General features: G+C 40.9%; 1 protein-coding gene across 3 annotated transcripts in view; it reads right to left on the reverse strand.

Moving 5' to 3' along the window:
- MYLK (myosin light chain kinase) overlaps positions 1-19,258 on the reverse strand; it is a 285,888-nt gene that overhangs the window by 222,723 nt on the left and 43,907 nt on the right. For 2 of the 3 annotated variants that reach the window (XM_030802237.1, XM_030802239.1), the window contains exon 1: positions 10,648-10,763. The gene's annotated coding sequence lies outside the window, so the exon portion shown is untranslated. Of the gene's footprint in view, positions 1-10,647; positions 10,771-19,258 lie in introns of those variants that run through there. The other variant, XM_030802243.1, reaches the window with a different exon arrangement.

Raw genomic sequence — 19,258 nt, forward strand, 5'->3', positions numbered from 1 at the left:
AAGGAAATATATGAAATGCCAGAAAAACAATTCAAAATAATAACCTTAAGGAAAATCAGTGAGATAATCTGTTGAAATCAGGAAAATAATTCAAGATTTGAATGAGAAATTCAACAAAGAGATGGATATCATTTAAAAAGAACTAAAAGGAAATCAATCAATGCAATAAAAATTAGCAGAAAACTTCCTAAGTCTTAGGGGAGAGATGGACATTCAGGTCTAGAAAGCTCAAAGAACCCCAAATAGATTAAACCCAAACAGCTCCTCACTAAGGCACATTATAATCAAATTGTCAAAAGTCAAAGACAAAGAAAGAATTTTAAAAGCATCAAGAGAAAAGCACCAAGTTACATATAAGGGAATCTCTATTAGACTAACAGGAGATTTCTCAAAAGGAATCTTACAGGCCAGGAAAGAATAGAATTTAAACTACTGAAAGAAAGAAGGGAAAAACTCTGTCAGCCAAGAATATCATACCCAGCAAAGCTAACTTTCAGAAATGAAGAAGAAATAAAATATTTCACAGACAAGCAAAAAGTAAAGGAATTCATCACCACTAAACTGGCCTTACAAGAAATGCTCAAGGGATTCTTACATCTGGAAATGAAAAGATGAAAACCACCATATATATATAAAGACTCTACCAAAAAACTTAGAACCGATAAACAAATTTAGTAAAGTTACAGGACACAAAATTAATATACAAAAATGAGTAGCATTTCTATACACAAGCAACAAACTAGCTGAAAAGAAATCAAGAAAGCAATCCCATTTACAATAGCTACTAAAAAAAAAAAGGAATAAATTTAACCAAGGAGGTGAAAGACCTCTACAAGGAAAACTCCAAAACATTGATGAAAGAGATTGAAGAGGATACAAACAAGTGGAAAGGCATCCTATGTCCATGGATCAGAAGAATTAATATTGTTAAAATGACGATACTACCCAAAGTAATCTATAGATTGGACACAATTCCTATCAGAATGCCAATGAAATTCTTCACAGAAATAGAAAAAAAAAATCCTAAACTTCATATGGAACAATGAAAGGCCCTAAATAGCCAAAGCAGTCCTGACCAAAAATGACAAAGCTGGGGGTATCACACTACCAGACCTCAAAATATACTACAAACCTGTAGTAACCCAAACAGCATGGTATTAGCATAAAAACAGACACATAGACCAATGGAACAAATAGAGAACCCAGAAATTAATCCACATAGGTACGGCCAATTGATTTTTGACAAAGGTACCGAGAACATCTTTGGGAAAAGGATACTCTCTTGAATAGATGGTGCTGGGGAAACTGGATATCCAAATGCAGAAGAATAAAATTAGACCCCCCACTGCTCATCCTATACAAAAATCAATTCAAAATGGATCAAATACCTAAATGTAAGACCTGAAATGATAAAATTACTAGAAGAAAACATAAGGAAAATGCCTCAGAACATTGGTCTGGGAAAATATTTAATGAATAAGACCTCAAAAGCACAGGGAACAAAAGCAAAAATAAACAAATAGTATTATATCAAATGAAAATGTTTCTTCATAGCAAAGGAAGCAAAGAAAACAAATAGTGAAAAAACCTACAGGATGGGAGAAAATATTTGCAAACTACTCACCTGACAGGGGATTAATATCCAGAATATGCAAGGAACTCAATTCAACAGCAGAAAAACAATCTGATTAGAAAATGGGCAAATGATATGAACAGACATTTCTCAAAAGAAGAAATATAAATTGCCAACAAAGATATGGAAAAATGCCCAACATCACTAATCATCAGGGAAATACAAATCAAAACCACAATGAGGTATCATCTTATCCGAGTTAGAATGGCTATTTTCAAAAAGACAAACAACAAATGCTGGCAAGGATGAGGAGAAAAGGAAACTCATATACTCTTGGTGGGAATATAAACTGGTATAGCAACTATGGAAACCAGTATAGAGGTTTTTCCAAAACTAAAAATAAAACAACCATATGACCCAGCAATTCTACTACTGGAAATTTATCCAAAGGAAAAAAAGGAAATCATATCAAAGAGACGTCTGTATCCCCATGTCTACTGCAGCACTATTTACAATAGCCAAGATATGGGATCAACGTAGGTATCCAACAGAAGATGAATGGATAAATAAAATGTTGTATAGATACACAATGGAATACTATTCAGCCATAAAAAAGAATGAATCTTGCTATTTGCAGCAACACGGATAGAACTGGAGGACATTATATTAAGTGAGATAAGCCAGGAACAGAAAGTTAGACACGGTGTGTTCTCATTCATACGTGAAAGCCAAAAAACGTTGATCTCAAAGAAGTAAAAAAGTAGAACAGAGGATACTAGAGACTGGGAAGGGCAGGAAGAAGGGTGGGATAGGGAGAGATTTCTAAAGGATACAAAATTACAGCTAGATAAGAAGAATAAGTTCTACTGTTCTATACCATGGTAGGATGACTATAGTTAACAATAATATATTATATAGTTTCAAATAGGTAGAAGAGGATACTGAATGTTTCAAACATAAAGAAATGATAAATGTTTGCAATGATGGATATGCTAATTGCCCAGATCTGATCACCATATATTAATTGTATCAAAACATCACTATGTACTCCATGAATATACACAACTATTATTTGTAAATTTTTAAAAATTAAATTAAATTTAAGAAATGTTCACATCTTGCTAAGGAGTCCTGTATTACCTATGTGTCCCATTGGCTCAGACTTTAAGGGACTCACAGAGAAAGGTATGAGTTCTAGATTGCCTTTGCACTGACCAGATGTGTCTCAAGAGCTTTGCTCACATGGCCCAAATGATGTGAAGAAAGGAATACTGGGTGAGTCCTATTGTGTCATGTGCCCCTAGGCTTTTTTTTTTTTTTTTTTTTTTTTTTATTATACTTTAGGGTTTTAGGGTACATGTGCACAATGTGCAGGTTTGTTACATATGTATCCATGTGCCATGTTGATTTCCTGCACCCATTAACTCGTCATTTAGCATTAGGTGTATCTCCTAATGCTGTCCCTCCCCCCTCCCCCCACCCCACAACAGTCCCCGGAGTGTGATGTTCCCCTTCCTGTGTCCATGAGTTCTCATTGTTCAATTCCCACCTATGAGAGAGAACATGCGGTGTTTGGTTTTTTGTCCTTGCGATAGTTTACTGAGAATGATGTTTTCCAGTTTCATCCATGTCCCTACAAAGGACACGAATTCATCATTTTTTATGGCTGCATAGTATTCCATGGTGTATATGTGCCACATTTTCTTAATCCAGTCTATCGTTGTTGGACATTTGGGTTGGTTCCAACTCTTTGCTATTGTGAATAGTGCTGCAATAAACATACGTGTGCATGTGTCTTTATAGCAGCATGATTTATAGTCCTTTGGGTATATACCCAGTAATGGGATGGCTGGGTCAAATGGTATTTCTAGTTCGAGATCCCTGAGGAATCGCCACACTGACTTCCACAATGGTTGAACTAGTTTACAGTCCCACCAACAGTGTAAAAGTGTTCCTATTTCTCCACATCCTCTCCAGCACCTGTTGTTTCCTGATTTTTTAATGATGGCCATTCTAACTGGTGTGAGATGGTATCTCACTGTGGTTTTGATTTGCATTTCTCTGATGGCCAGTGATGATGAGCATTTCTTCATGTGTTTTCTGGCTGCATAAATGTCTTCTTTTGAGAAGTGTCTGTTCATGTCCTCTGCCCACTTTTTGATGGGGTTCTTTGTTTTTTTCTTGTAAATTTGTTTGAGTTCATTATAGATTCTGGATATTAGCCCTTTGTCAGATGAGTAGGTTGCAAAAATTTTCTCCCATTCTGTAGGTTGCCTGTTCATTCTGATGATAGTTTCTTTTGCTGTGCAGAAGCTCTTTAGTTTAATGAGATCCCATTTGTCGATTTTGGCTTTTGTTGCCATTGCTTTTGGTGTTTTAGACATGAAGTCCTTGCCCACGCCTATGTCCTGAATGGTATTGCCTAGGTTTTCTTGTAGGATTTTAATGGTTTTAGGTCTAACATATAAGTCTTTAATCCATCTTGAATTAATTTTTGTATAAGGTGTAAGGAAGGGATCCAGTTGCAGCTTTCTACATATGGCTAGCCAGTTTTCCCAGCACCATTTATTAAATAGGGAATCCTTTCCCCATTTCTTGTTTTTGTCAGGTTTGTCAAAGATCAGATAGTTGTAGCTATGCGGCATCATTTCTGAGGGCTCTGTTCTGTTCCATTGATCTATGTCTCTGTTGTGGTACCAGTACCATGCTGTTTTGGTTACTGTAGCCTTGTAGTATAGTTTAAAGTCAGGTAGCGTGATGCCTCCAGCTTTGTTCTTTTGGCTTAGGATTGACTTGGCGATGCGGGCTCTTTTTTGGTTCCATATGAACTTTAAAGTAGTTTTTTCCAATTCTGTGAAGAAAGTCATTGGTAGCTTGATGGGGATGGCATTGAATCTATAAATTACCTTGGGCAGTATGGCCATTTTCACGATATTGATTCTTCCAACCCATGAGCATGGAATGTTCTTCCATTTGTTTGTATCCTCTTTTATTTCATTGAGCAGTGGTTTGTAGTTCTCCTTGAAGAGGTCCTTCACATCCCTTGTAAGTTGGATTCCTAGGTATTTTATTCTCTTTGAAGCAATTGTGAATGGGAGTTCACTCATGATTTGGCTCTCTGTTTGTCTGTTATTGGTGTACAAGAATGCTTGTGATTTTTGTACATTAATTTTGTATCCTGAGACTTCGCTGAAGTTGCTAATCAGCTTAAGGAGATTTTGGGCTGAGACAATGGGGTTTTCTAGATATACAATCATGTCATCTGCAAACAGGGACAATTTGACTTCCTCTTTTCCTAATTGAATACCTTTTATTTCCTTCTCCTGCCTGATTGCTCTGGCCAGAAATTCCAGCACTATGTTGAACAGGAGCGGTGAGAGAGGGCATCCCTGTCTTGTGCCAGTTTTCAGAGGGAATGCTTCCAGTTTTGCCCATTCAGTATGATATTGGCTGTGGGTTTGTCGTAGATAGCTCTTATTATTTTGAGATACGTCCCATCAATACCTAATTTATTGAGAGTTTTTAGCATGAAGGGTTGTTGAATTTTGTCAAAGGCCTTTTCTGCATCTATTGAGATAATCATGTGGTTTTTGTCTTTGGTTCTGTTTATATGCTGGATGACATTTATTGATTTGCGTATGTTGAACCAGCCTTGCATCCCAGGGATGAAGCCCACTTGATCATGGTGGATAAGCTTTTTGATGTGCTGCTGGATTCGGTTTGCCAGTATTTTATTGAGGATTTTTGCATCAATGTTCATCAAGGATATTGGTCTGAAATTCTCTTTTTTGGTTATGTCTCTGCCAGGTTTTGGTATCAGGACGATGCTGGCTTCATAAAATGTGTTAGGGAGGATTCCCTCTTTTTCTATCGATTGGAATAGTTTCAGAAGGATGGTACCAGTTCCTCCTTGTACCTCTGGTAGAATTCGGCTGTGAATCCATCAGGTCCTGGACTCTTTTTGGTTGGTAAGCTATTGATTATTGCCACAATTTCAGAACCTGTTATTGGTCTATTCAGAGATTCAACTTCTTCCTGGTTTAGTCTTGGGAGGGTGTATTTGTCGAGGAATTTATCCATTTCTTCTAGATTTTCTAGTTTATTTGCATAGAGGTGTTTGTAGTATTCTCTGATGGTAGATTGTATTTCTGTGGGATCCGTGGTGATATCCCCTTTTTCGTTTTTTATTGCATCTATTTGATTCTTCTCTCTTTTCTTCTTTATTAGTCTTGCTAGCGGTCCATCAATTTTGTTGATCTTTTCAAAAAACCAGCTCCTGGATTCATTAATTTTTTGAAGGTTTTTTGTGTCTCTATTTCCTTCAGTTCTGCTCTGATTTTAGTTATTTCTAGCCTTCTGCTAGCTTTTGAATGTGTTTGCTCTTGCTTTTCTAGTTCTTTTAATTGTGATGTTAGGGAGTCAATTTTGGATCTTTCCTGCTTTCTCTTGTGGGCATTTAGTGCTATAAATTTCCCTCTACACACTGCTTTGAATGTGTCCCAGAGATTCTGGTATGTTGTGTCTTTGTTCTCGTTGGTTTCAAAGAACATCTTTATTTCTGCCTTCATTTCATTATGTACCCAATAGTCATTCAGGAGCAGGTTGTTCAGTTTCCATGTAGTAGAGCGGTTTTGAGTGAGATTCTTAATCCTGAGTTCTAGTTTGATTGCACTGTGGTCTGAGAGACAGTTTGTTATAATTTCTGTTCTTTTACATTTGCTGAGGAGAGCTTTACTTCCAACTATGTGGTCAATTTTGGAATAGGTGTGGTGTGGTGCTGAAAAAAATGTATATTCTGTTGACTTGGGGTGGAGAGTTCTGTAGATGTCTATTAGGTCCACTTTATGTAGAGCTGAGTTCAATTCCTGGATATCCTTGTTAACTTTCTGTCTCGTTGATCTGTCTAATGCTGACAGTGGGGTGTTAAAATCTCCCATTATTATTGTGTGGGAGTTTAAGTCCCTTAGTAGGTCACTCAGGACTTGCTTTATGAATCTGGGTGCTCCTGTGTTGGGTGCATATATATTTAGGATAGTTAGCTCTTCTTGTGAATTGATCCCTTTACCATTATGTAATGGCCTTCTTTGTCTCTTTTGATCTTTGTTGGTTTAAAGTCTATTTTATCAGAGACTAGGATTGCAACCCCTGCCTTTTTTTGTTTTCCAGTTGCTTGATAGATCTTCCTCCATCCCTTTATTTTGAGTCTATGTGTGTCTCTGCACGTGAGATGGGTTTCCTGGATACAGCACACTGATGGGTCCTGACTCCTTATCCAGTTTGCCAGTCTGTGTCTTTTGATTGGAGCATTTAGCCCATTTACATTTAACGTTAATATTGTTATGTGTGAATCTGATCCTGTCATTATGATGTTAGTTGGTTATTTTGCTCGTTAGTTGCTATAGTTTCTTCCTAGTCTCGATGGTCTTTACAATTTGGCATGTTTTTGCAGTGGCTGGTACCGGTTGTTCCTTTCCATGTTTAGTGCTTCCTTCAGGAGCTCTTTTAGGGCAGGCCTGGTGGTGACAAAATCACTCAGTGTTTGCTTGTCTGTAAAGTGTTTTATTTCTCCTTCACTTATGAAGCTTAATTTGGCAGGATAGGAGATTCTGGGTTGAAAATTCTTTTCTTTAAGAATGTTGAATATTGGCCCCCACTCTCTTCTGGCTTGTAGAGTTTCTGCTGAGAGATCAGCTGTTAGTCTGATGGGCTTCCCTTTGTGGGTAACCCGACCTTTCTCTCTGGCTGCCCTTAACATTTTTTCTTTCATTTCAACTTTGGTGAATCTGACAATAATGTGTCTTGGAGTTGCCCTTCTCGAGGAGTATCTTTGTGGCGTTCTCTGTATTTCCTGAATCTGAATGCTGGCCTGCCTTGCTAGATTGGGGAAGTTCTCCTGGATAATATCTTGCAGAGTGTTTTCCAACTTGGTTCCATTCTCCCCATCATTTTCAGGTACACCAATCAGACGTAGGTTTGGTCTTTTCACATAGTCCCAAATTTCTTGGAGGCTTTGTTCATTTCTTTTTATCCTTTTTTCTCTAAACTTCCCTTCTCTCTTCATTTCATTCATTTCATCTTCCATCAGCGATACCCTTTCTTCCAGTTGATCGCATCTGCTACTGAGGCTTCTGCAATCTTCGCGTAGTTCTCGAAACTTGGCTTTCAGCTCCATCGGCTCCTTGAAGCCCTTCTCTCCATTGGTTATTCTAGTTATCCATTCTTCTAATTTTTTTTCAAAGTTTTTAACTTCTTTGCTGTTGTTTTGAATTTCCTCTCGTAGCTCAGAGTAGTTTGATCGTCTGAAGCCTTCTTCTCTCAACTCATCAAAGTCATCCTCCATCCAGCTTTGTTCCATTGCTGGTGAGGAACTGCGTTCCTTTGGAGGAGGAGAGGTGCTCTGTTTTTTAGAGTTTCCAGTTTTTTTGGTCTGTTTTTTCCCCATCTTTGTGGTTTTATCTACTTTTTGTCTTTGATGATGGTGATGTACAGATGGGTTTTTGGTGTGGATGTCCTTTCTGTTTGTTAGTTTTCCTTCTACCAGACAGGACCCTCAGCTGCAGGTCTGTTGGAGTTTACTAGAGGTGCACTCCAGACCCTGTTTGGCTGGGTGTCAGCAGCGGTGGCTGCAGAACAGCGGATTTTCGTGAGACCACAAATTCAGCTGTCTGATAGTTCCTCTGAAAGTTTTGTCTCAGAGAAGTACCGGGTTGAATGAGGTGTCAGTCTGTCCCTACTGGGGGGTGCCTCCCAGTTAGGCTGCTCAGGGGTGAGGGACCCACTTTAGGAGGCAGTCTGACCGTTCTCAGATCTCCAGCTGCGTGCTGGGAGAACCACTACTCTCTTCAAAGCTGTCAGTCAGACAGGGACATTTAAGTCCGTGGAAGTTCTTGCAGAGTTTTTGTTTGTCTGTGCCCTGCCCCCAGAGGTGGAGCCTACAGAGGCAGGCAGGCCTCCTTGAGCTGTGGTGGGCTCCACCCAGTTCGAGCTTCCTGGCTGCTTTGTTTACCTAAGCAAGCCTGGGCAATGGCGGGCGCCCCTCCCCCAGCCTCGCTGCCGCCTCGCAGCTTGATCTCAGACTGCTGTGCTAGCAATTAGCGAGACTCCGTGGGCATAGGACCCTCCGAGCCAGGTGCGGGACACAATCTCCTAGTGTGCCATTTTCCAGGCCCGTTGGAAAAGCGCAGTATTAGGATGGGACTGACCCGATACTCCAGGTGCCGTCTGCTTCCCCTTTCTTTGACTAGGAAAGGGAACTCCCTGACCCCTTGCGCTTCCCGAGTGAGTCAATGCCTCGCCCTGCTTCGGCTCGCGCACAGTGCGCTTCACCAACTGTCCTGCGCCCACTGTTAGGCACTCCCTAGTGAGATGTAACCAGTACCTCAAGCAGAAATGCAGAAATCACCCGTCTTCTGTGTCGCTGGGGCTGGGAGCTGGAGACCGGAGCTGTTCCTATTCGGCCATCTTGGCTCCACCCCTATGTGCCCCTAGGCTTTAAAACTGAAGTTTTATCTTGTTTTTATTTACTTCTTTTCCTCATTGCAAATGTCCCTGTCACAGCATAAAGTAGGTGACTAAACAAAGAGGGCTTCTGGCACAGCCCGCTCACCAGTACCAGAGGCACTACTTTCATCCTGACTTTTGGCCAGGCAGATGTGCCTTTAAAATAAAGGGACTTGTATTATTTTGTGCATCCTTTGATCTTCTACCTATGGTGCTTCACAGTGTGAAAAGCCTTAAGGCTTTCCTTTAAAGGACGCCTTGCTTATATGTTCAGTGTTCGCTTTGGTCCAGCCTCCCACAAATCCTAAAATAAAGCCCCCATCTGAGCCACATGTGCTGTGTTTTCTTTCAGGCAGTAGTAGGACACTGCTTTTCCCTTTATCAGCCATTTTAGAGTCAAACCTCATAGTCACTTTTTAAAAAATTCCTTTAATGTTATGGGATTTATTTCCTTAACAAAAGAGCAGGCCCTACATACTTCGATATGTCTTTTAAAGTAGTCTAAGAAGCTGTTCCCTCAAGTCAATGATGGGGTCATAGTTCAAAGCAGGTTTAGCACCATGGGGGAAATAATCAGTATTATTTTTTTGAAATCACAGACCACACTTCCTGTTATTAATTCATGCCTCCCCATGTCCACCACCCACCAACCTTCTCACTTTCTTTGTTTCACTGGTTTTGGTTTTGGCCCTGCCAGCCTCCTCTGCACTGAGAGTTAACTGACACCCTCACCCCAGGCTGATGTTAGCTGAGGACCCCTGAAGTACTATAGTAGTTAGACCCTAAGGAGGGCATCAAGGGTAGCAGCGGGAAACCACCTTCCTCACTGCTAAAGCTGCAGAAAGCGATGGAAACACCCTAAGCCCCAAATTACACATATGAAATCCCAAACGATCACCTACATTTTGGAATATTATTTAAAATATTTACTATTGTATAGCTGCCCAAAGAAGGCACTGTCTTTGTTAAACAAGCTCACTCTACACCTATTGTCACACAGGATTTCTCACCAAACAGAGTGCAGGTGACCAGGTTGTGGACAGTGCTCTGGAAGCTGCTCAGTCCCACAGAACTAGCTATGGTTATGGGTCCAGGTAACACAAAGTTCCACCTGTGTTCCATTCCCAACAATGCCTGCTTGCCAAGGAACCATGGAGTCAATGGAGAAATAAAAACCAGAGTTAGTCAGAGCAGCCTCCTGGAGCAGCAGGAGGAGAAAGTTTTCAGCCAGCTTGGAAGGATGGAGTACCACAGCGTGCAGTGTGAACAGTTTCTAGCAGCAGCCAGGGCACCCGCAGGCCCTTAATCTTGTTTCCTGGCTAGTTCCAATGATGATTCCCACCACCTTCGCCAGTTCAAGAATTCTGACCAGCTAAGCCAAGATCAACAGACAATGCTACAGCATACTGCCTTCACTCCTACCTGCCTGGGCAGCTGGCCAGGTGCCATCTCACCTTGGGGGCAGCAGTCTCTTCTGGGCACCTAGAAAGATACACAGCTCCCATCTCTGCAGCCTCCCCAGGGTGGACTGAGGAGGAATGGTCAACAGCATAATGTAAACTCTGCTCACTCACCACCGTCTTCTCTGTTGTTTGTTGTGGCAACTGGGCCAGTGGGACAGGGAAGGCGGCCTGAAGCTCTCAGCTGGGAAGCTCCTGAAGTTGCTCTGAACTGCAGCAGAGGCAGCCGGGAGCCACCTGGGTGGGTGGGAAGGAGGAAAGGAAAGCCAAATCAGAGACAGACACGCAAAAGGGATGTGGGAGCGGCTGGGAGGAGTACATCACTCTGGGACAGGCTATGTAGAAATAGGGAAGCGTCCCAACAGTGACGATGGGTGGCTTTTATTACCTTGTGGGAGGGTTATACATTTAGAGTTCGGGAACAATAGTTACAAGGAGAACCAGAACGAGGTAGTTTCCTCCCCCACAGAGGACAGACGCGGAACCATGAGGGTGGTACTCAGGGTAGGTTGCACGGTCTAGGGAGAGGCCCTGGTAGGGGTGAGGGAGGAAGGCCATGGGAGCTGCCTTCCTGCAGGTGAAAGGCAGTGCAGGTAGGTGGCTGTTGGGGCCTTCTGGAGGGAGCTGGCTCCTGGCTATCAGGGATCTGGCTTTGGTGACATGGCCAGGGGAATAAAGGGCTGACAGGGCAGGAAAAAAAACACCGACACCCTGGGAGAGAACTGTGCTTCTAGAGGAGTGTCTCTCCTACCTTCACTGTCCCAGGGCTGGGCCGATATGCTCTGTTCCCCCAGCACCACACAAGTCAGAACACGGGACCCCCCGACTCAGCCTGGCCCAGGCTCCTGAAGTTCCCCCTTCTCCTCCCTTCAGAAATTTTGTTTTCCTCTGAGGGCAAATCTCACTTCTTAAGACAGAAACAAATACCTACAGTAAGTAGCAATTCCATTTCCTCAGAGGGACAAATAACTTATTTCAGAGCCCTCCATAAGCTACTCTTCCAGATGGTGTGTTAATTTGAAAAGGACAGTTTGAAAATCCAAAGGAAATCAAGCCCTCACAATGGCATTTGCTGTTTTTGAATGTCTTCTGTTCCCTCCCAAAATTTATGTTGAATCTTAATCCCTGATGCAACAGTATTAAGAGGTAGGACCTTTAGGAGGTGATTAAGTCAGGAGGGCAGAGCCCTCGAGAATAGGATCAGCAACCTTATAAAGGGGCTAGAGTGAACTGCTGAAGCCCTTTTTTGCTCTTCTGCCTTCTGCCACGTGAGGACGAAGCAACTTGGCACCATCTTGGAAGCAGAAAACAGCCCAAACAAGACACCAAATCTGCTGGTGTCTTGATCTTGGACTTCCATTTTCCAGAACTGTGAGGAAAAAATTTCTACTATTTGTAAATCACCCAGCCTCAGGTATTTTGTCATAGCAGCACAGATAGACTAAGACAGCATTCAGCAGGAGTTCCAGACTGAAAAAGTCCTTACACAATCCCTTAATAAATCACAAAGGAGACAGAGAGGGTGGAAATCTTGAGTTTAGGGTTGTGGCTTCCCCTGACACTTTGAGGGACACTTTGAAAAGGAAATGGGAGAGACCCGGCTCTCAAAGAAGGGGCAGGATGAGGTGGAATTCCCACCCATTACAGTCCCACAGCCAGATGCTCTTTTCCACCTGGACAGGAAGTGTCAGCAGAAAGTTCATTTCAGGAATGCCAGCCTTGTCTGCACCCAGTTGCTCCCTGTAATCTGTTTGGCCACAGGACCAAATGAGAGCTAAAGCAGAACAGGTGTTTCTATAAGGAATGGTTTCCTCACGTCTCATAAACTAATCCAGGCAATCCAAGCAGGACTTCTCTTGACCTTGAAGAGAAAGGTCAAGCTCAGGACATCTGCTGCCACCCCCCTCAATGTATATCCATCTCTGGTAAGGGTTTAGGGCTACCTATCGCTTCTTAGTTCCTTAACCTCAACCCCATCTCCAGTGAGCACACTTGGCCCTTCATTCTCACCAGCCCCCTTCCACTTTCTACCAGCCAGAGGAGCCTCCAAACCTGCTGCTCTTCCTATCCTCAGTTCACTACCCTGCCCCATGCACATGGGAGGCCCCTGGTGCTCTGTCATTCCCATTCTTTTGCCCAGCTGATTAGGCCACATCTGGCTATTATTTCACAACTCACCTGCACCACAGACACTTAATACTCTCCTGCTTCTCAAATAATTAGAAGCCACTCACAAGAAAACAAAAAATAAAGCTGTTAATTATTTAAAAATTAAAACTATATAAAAGCTGATAATATAGGCAAAATGATTTTCTAAGCTAATTTTGCAACCCTATCAAGCATTACATCGATCCCTGAGTTCCCTGATGCTCGTGGCAAAAAAGGAAACAGGACAGGTCACACAGTTCTACTTGTCAGATGAGGACACGAAGCCACTTCATCAGGTAACAGGGCCCTCCAGTGCTAATCTCCAAAAGGTCTCTCTCCAGAGAGAGCACTGAACAACACAATGGACAATTCTACTAACAGCGTTTTCAAAAGGAAACATTCAGCATTTCATTACTGGTTTTTGTTTGTTTGTTTGTTTGTTGTTTTTTAGAGACAGGGTCTCGCTCTGTCGCCCAGGCTCAGGTGTGCAGTGGCGCAATCTCAGCTCGCTGCAACCTCTGCCTCCCATGTTCAAGTGATTCTTGTGCCTCAGCCTCCCAAGTAGTTGGGACTACAGGTGCACTCCACCATGTCCTGCTAATTTTTGTTTTTTTAGTAGAGATGGGGTTTCACCATATTGGCTAGGCTGGTCTTGAACTCCTGACCTCAAGCGATCCACATGCCTCAGCCTCCCAAAGTGCTGGGATTACAGGCGTGAGCTACTGTGCCCAGCCAGAGTTTGGTAACTTTTTAATATCAACGTTTGATAAAAAGGAAAATAATAAAATATGCCTTGGGATTTTTGCAGGGATCTAAAGCAAAGGTCTGGACAGGTAATTTAATAAAGGTCTTGGTGGTTCTCAATGGAAAGTTGAGTTGTCCTCATCACCCATCCTGGAGGTGGGGATGCAGGTGGGTAAAGGTGGTACAGGCAGGTTGCACGGGGGTTAAGTGTTAGGGGGATTGAGGGAGCATTGGGATGTGCAGTGGGATTATTGACTGTCATAACGACTTGAGAACAAGGGAAAGGAGCTGAATGTCCTAGATTAAATAGAATGCTCATTATAAAGAGCATTATAAAGCATTTTGTCTTGCCTAAAATGCTAATAGCACCCCTGGAGAGAAACACTGGAAGGGAAATCAGTAATTAGCATGACTCTTCTAGTGCCTCCTCTAAAATACCAATTAAGTCTTTACAGGGAGTTGACGGCAGTGACTACAAGAATGTCTGCTCTAGGAAGTAGAGATGAAGGAGGATGCCAGGTTTCTGATGTGTCAGCTCTGCTGGTGGTAAAGTGCATATTGTCTTATGAGGCATAATGAGCCTGAAAGGCATTGTTGGCTGCACAGAGAGCTGGGCAATGGTGCACTATAAGCACGCCCATGGAAAGGAACATAGCTCTCCTTTTCTTTATATGTCTAAATGAAGACACAACTGGAACACAAAAACTACACATCAATCCATCATAGGAGAAACTATTTTAGAATAGAGCAGTGTTTCTCAAAGTGTGGTCCCTAATTAGCATCACCTGGGAACTTGTCAGAAATGCAGATTATTGGGTCCTACCCCAGACCTGCTGAATCAGAAACTCTGGGTGTGGGGCTGAGAAACCTGCGTATTGACAAGTCCTCCAGGTGACTCTGATGCAGGCTCAAGGTTGAGAACCACTGGTCTAGAAAGCCTGAGGTTCAATATGGCAATCAGTCACAAGAGAGATTTTAGAAATCCTGCTTCATCCCTGTGTAGAGTTTCTATTAGGCTCAGAGATGGAGGGGAATATTTCAATATGTCTGTGGCAGGCAACTGATCAGGGGTGGAAGACCTGAAGACAGAAGACCCCAGGGATGAGAAATAAGGACAAAGAATAAATTATCAAGGGCCAATCTGAGCTTCAAGTTTGATTAACCATCCTAGGAAGATTTTGTTTTAATTTAACTTGTATTCCTGTTTAAATAGCAAATACAGTTATATGGTTTGAAATTGTTTTGGGGCTCAGAAAACAATACCCCAAAATGAAGGCTTCAGAAGCAGCCTCAGAAGCAAAAGTTTCTCTCTGACCTTCTCCTTCCCTCCTGTCTCTGGCTACTCATTCTCCTCCAAGGACACTAGAATCCCTCTTCCCCAAGGCAGGTTATAGAAACCAGAACCCCTTTTCCTTAAAGCCAGCCATGAAACCTAAAAATATTACTCTAACTTCTCCTCCTGGCCTTTCTGTGTAAAAACTGGCCATAAAGAAATTATCTGACCTACCTTGTTTGACTGTAGGTCATAAGAGCCCCATTCCAGAGAGAGTCTTGCCCCATCAGAAGGAAGAAATGCTGCACAGAAAGCAGGAATACAAACAGAAAGGCCTTGCTGAGTTTCCCTACTCAGTCTATTAGCATTAGATTATACCCTTTTTGTCCAATCATATTTTTACACAGTTGTCCACAGTTTATTGAACCTAAGCATAAAAATGAACGGTTTCCTTTGTATCCTTGTGTCTTCATTCTGAAGGCTCCCATGTCATGGAAAACTATGATCAAATAAATTTATGTGCCTTTTCTACTATTAATCCACCTTTTGTCATTTGATGTTTAGTGAACCTTCAGAAGGCAAAGGAGAAGTTTTCCCTTGCCCCTTCAACTGAAAAGATATAGAAGTATATAGTGAAATGTCTTTCACCCACACCTGCTTCTAGGTACCCAGCTCCTAGGTATCCAGCACCAACTTCTCTTCCAGAATCAGCCTTGTAATCAGCATCTTCTAGAGATATGTTTTGAAAATACATGTATATTTTTATACCCACTTTTTCTTAAATACAAATAATAACATATTATACACACTCTTCTACACCTTGCTTTATTTTGCTTAACATATTTTGGGGGTTATTCCATACCAGAAACATCAAGAAACACTTAGAAGTGTTCTGAGTGTCTGGAAACATACAACACTCCAGGGCATGGGTATCTTTCCTGCAGATAAGGAGCACCTGCTAGGCTGCCACATGATGTTTGTGGATTTCTTAGTGAACCTCCTGTAGGAAAGCTGTCCTAAAATTCTCAGTTTGGAGAACTCTCCACAGGCCTACTTGTATTTTGTTTTATAACAGAAGGAGGTAATATGGAAACTGTCAGCCAGATCATTAAAATTCAACAGTATCACTACCAGATAACACTAGTACCTGGTGGGTCGGGTGTCCAAGGACACACAGTAGAGAGGAGTTTGACCACTAGGTAGCACTCAAAGCATCAGGATGACTTGGAACTTTAAAAATTTATAAGGCTAATAACTATAAATTACAAAACACATGGAAAGATAAAGACATGGACTAATTAAGAACACTTACTACTTAACAGAGTCATTTTCCAACACTTAGAATCAAGTATGTAACACGGGACAAAATAATAATTCCTATCCTTCCACCAGCTTCAGTTATAGTAACATTTCTTTTTATTTTTTTGAGATGCAGTTTCGCTCTTGTTGCCCAGGCTGGAGTGCAATAGTGTGATCTCAGCTCACTGCAACCTCTACCTCCTGGGTTCAAGTAATTCTCCTGCCTCAGCCTCCTGAGTAGCTGGGTTACAGGCATGTACCACCATGCCTGGCTAATTTTGTACTTTTAGTAGAGACAGGGTTTTACCATGTTGGTCAGGCTGGTCTCAAACTCCTGACCGATCCACCCACCTTGGCCTCCCAAAGTGCTGGGATTACAGGTGTGAGCCACTGTGCCCAGCCTGTTACATTTCCTTCCGAGTTATTTTTGTTCTATACACCCTTCAGCACCATCAGTAAGATGTCTTGCTCCTTCTTGATTCCTACCAGAGTTTTATCAATGTAGCCTTTGAACATAAAACATGAAGTTGTTTCTCTCTCTCTCTCTCTCTCTATATATATGTATATGTATAAATAATATATATACTCTATTGAGATATAATTCATATACCATACAATTTAAAGTCTTCAAATCAATGCTTTCTAAGTATAGTCAAAGAGTTGTGCAGCCATCACCTCAATGAATTTAGTGCACTTGCATCACCTGTAAAAGAAATGCCATATCTATGCAGCCATAAAAAATGATGAGTTCAGTCCTTTGCAGGGACATGGATGAAACTGGAAAACATCATTCTCAGTAAACTATCGCAAGGACAAAAAACCAAACACTGCATGTTCTCACTCATAGGTGGGAATTGAACAATGAGAACTCACGGACACAGGAAGGGGAACATCACACTCTGGGGACTGTTGTGGGGTTGGGGGAGGGGGGAGGGACAGCATTAGGAGATATACCTAATGCTAAATGACGAGTTAATGGGTGCAGGAAATCAACATGGCACATGGATACATATGTAACAAACCTGCACATTGTGCACATGTACCCTAAAACCTAAAGTATAATAATAAAAATTAAAAAATAAATAAATAAATAAATAAATAAAAAATAAAAAAATAAAAAGAAATGCCATATCTATTCACAGTCGCTTCCCATAACCTACCCTAAGGTTTCCCAACCCTAGGCAACCAATAGTCTACTTTCTGTTTCCATGGATTAAGGATGCCTTCAACAGGCTCACAAGCACACTCAACACAACTGGGGAAACAACATCAGTGATTTTGAAGATGAGTCAACAGAAATTATCCAAACTAAAACACGAAGAAATAAAAGAATAGGGGGATAAAAGAAAACAAAGAATCTAAAAGCTATGGAATAATATCAAATGGTCTAATGTGCATATAATTGGAATCTCAGAAAGAGAAGAAATAGAGGATGAGTCAGAAGAAATACTTACATAATAATTAAGCATTTTCCAAAAATAATGAAAGACATCAAACTACAAATCCAAAAATCTCAGAGAACTCCAAGCAGTATAAATACAAATGAAAACAACCCAACACACCTAGGCATATAATCTTCAAGCGGCTGAAAATCAAAGGGAAAGAAACAATCTTAAAGGCAGATAGGGTGAGGGAATACATGAAAGCATACTTCTCATCTGAAAAAGTGCAAACCAGAAAAACAACAAAGGAAATCTTAAAGGTACTGAAAGAAAGAACCCTGTCAATCCCGAATTCCATACTCCTGAAAATATTTCTCAAAAATAAAAGAAAAATACAGACTTTGGAAACTAAATGAAAAGCTGAGAGAATGCATTATTAACAAACTTGCACAATGAGAACTAGTAAAGAAACTTCTTCAGGCAGAAGGGATATGTCAGAGAGAATTTGAATCCAAACAAATAAACTAAGATCTCCAGAAATGGTTAAAATGAAGGTAAATATAAAAGACATTTTAAAAAATGTTTAATTGCTCTAAAAGATAATTGACTTTTTAAAGTAAAAATAGTAGTAATGCACTATGGGTTTATAGGGTATGTAAAAGAAAAATGCATAACAACAACAGCACAAGAGTTGAGAAGGAAGAACTTGGAGTATAATATTCTAAGGTTTTTATACTATACATGAAGTGATATAATTGGAAGGTAGACTGTGAGATGAAAGATATATGTTGTAAACACTAGAGCACACATTACATTTTTAAAAAGAACTATAATAATAAGCCAATAGTGGAGATAAAATGAAATAATAAAAATTCTCAGCTGGATGTGGTGGCTCATGCCTGTAATCCCAGCACTTTGGGAGGCTGAGGCAGGCAGATCAACTGAGGTCAGGAGTTTGAGACCAGCCTGGCCAACATGGTGAAACCCCATCTCTACTAAAAATACAAAAATTAGTCAGGCATGGTGGCACGTGCCTGTAGTCCCAGCTACTTGGGAGGATGAGGCAGGAGAATTGCTTGAACTTGGGAGGTGGAGGTTGCAGTGAGCAAGATCGCGCCACTGCACTCCAGCTTGGGCAACAGAGTGAGACTCCACATTAAACAAAACAAAACAAACAAACAAATCTCAATAAATACAAAGGCAAGCAGAAAAAGAGGATAAAAGGGACAAGAAAAAGATGAAACAAAAAATATTTATGGTAGTTTTAATCCAATCATATCAATAATTGCATTAATTATAAATGGCCTAACTACATGAATTAAAGATTGTTAGATTGTATAAAAAAGTAATACCCAATTATATGCTATCCACAAAAAAAGCTCACCTTGAATATAAAGAGAGAAATGGGTTAAAAATAAAACAATGGAAAAAGATATAAATGTAAGCACTAATCAAAAGAAAACTGAAATGGCTATATTAATATCAGACAAAGTAGATTTCAGGAAAAGGAATATTACCAGGGATAAAGAGAGTAATTTCATAAAGATAAAAGGATCAATTCACTAACGAAATGTAACACTCCTAAATGTGTACACATCTAACACAGGGTTCCAAAATACATTATCCAAAAAGTCTTAGGCCTGAAAGGAGAACTAGGAAAATCCGCAGTTGTAGTTAGAGATTTCAACACTCCTCTCTCAGTAATTGATAAAACAAGTACACAGAAAATAAGTAAGGATTTAGAAAGGTGAACACCACTATCAACCAACTTGACTGAATTGACACTCAACCCAACAAATGCAAAATACACATTGTTTTCAAATGCATTTGAAAAATTTATCAAGATAGACCATATTCTGGGCTACTAAACAAACCTGAA

The sequence above is a fragment of the Nomascus leucogenys genome, chromosome 21 (assembly GCF_006542625.1).
Source record: "Nomascus leucogenys isolate Asia chromosome 21, Asia_NLE_v1, whole genome shotgun sequence".
Lineage (NCBI taxonomy): Eukaryota > Metazoa > Chordata > Mammalia > Primates > Hylobatidae > Nomascus > Nomascus leucogenys.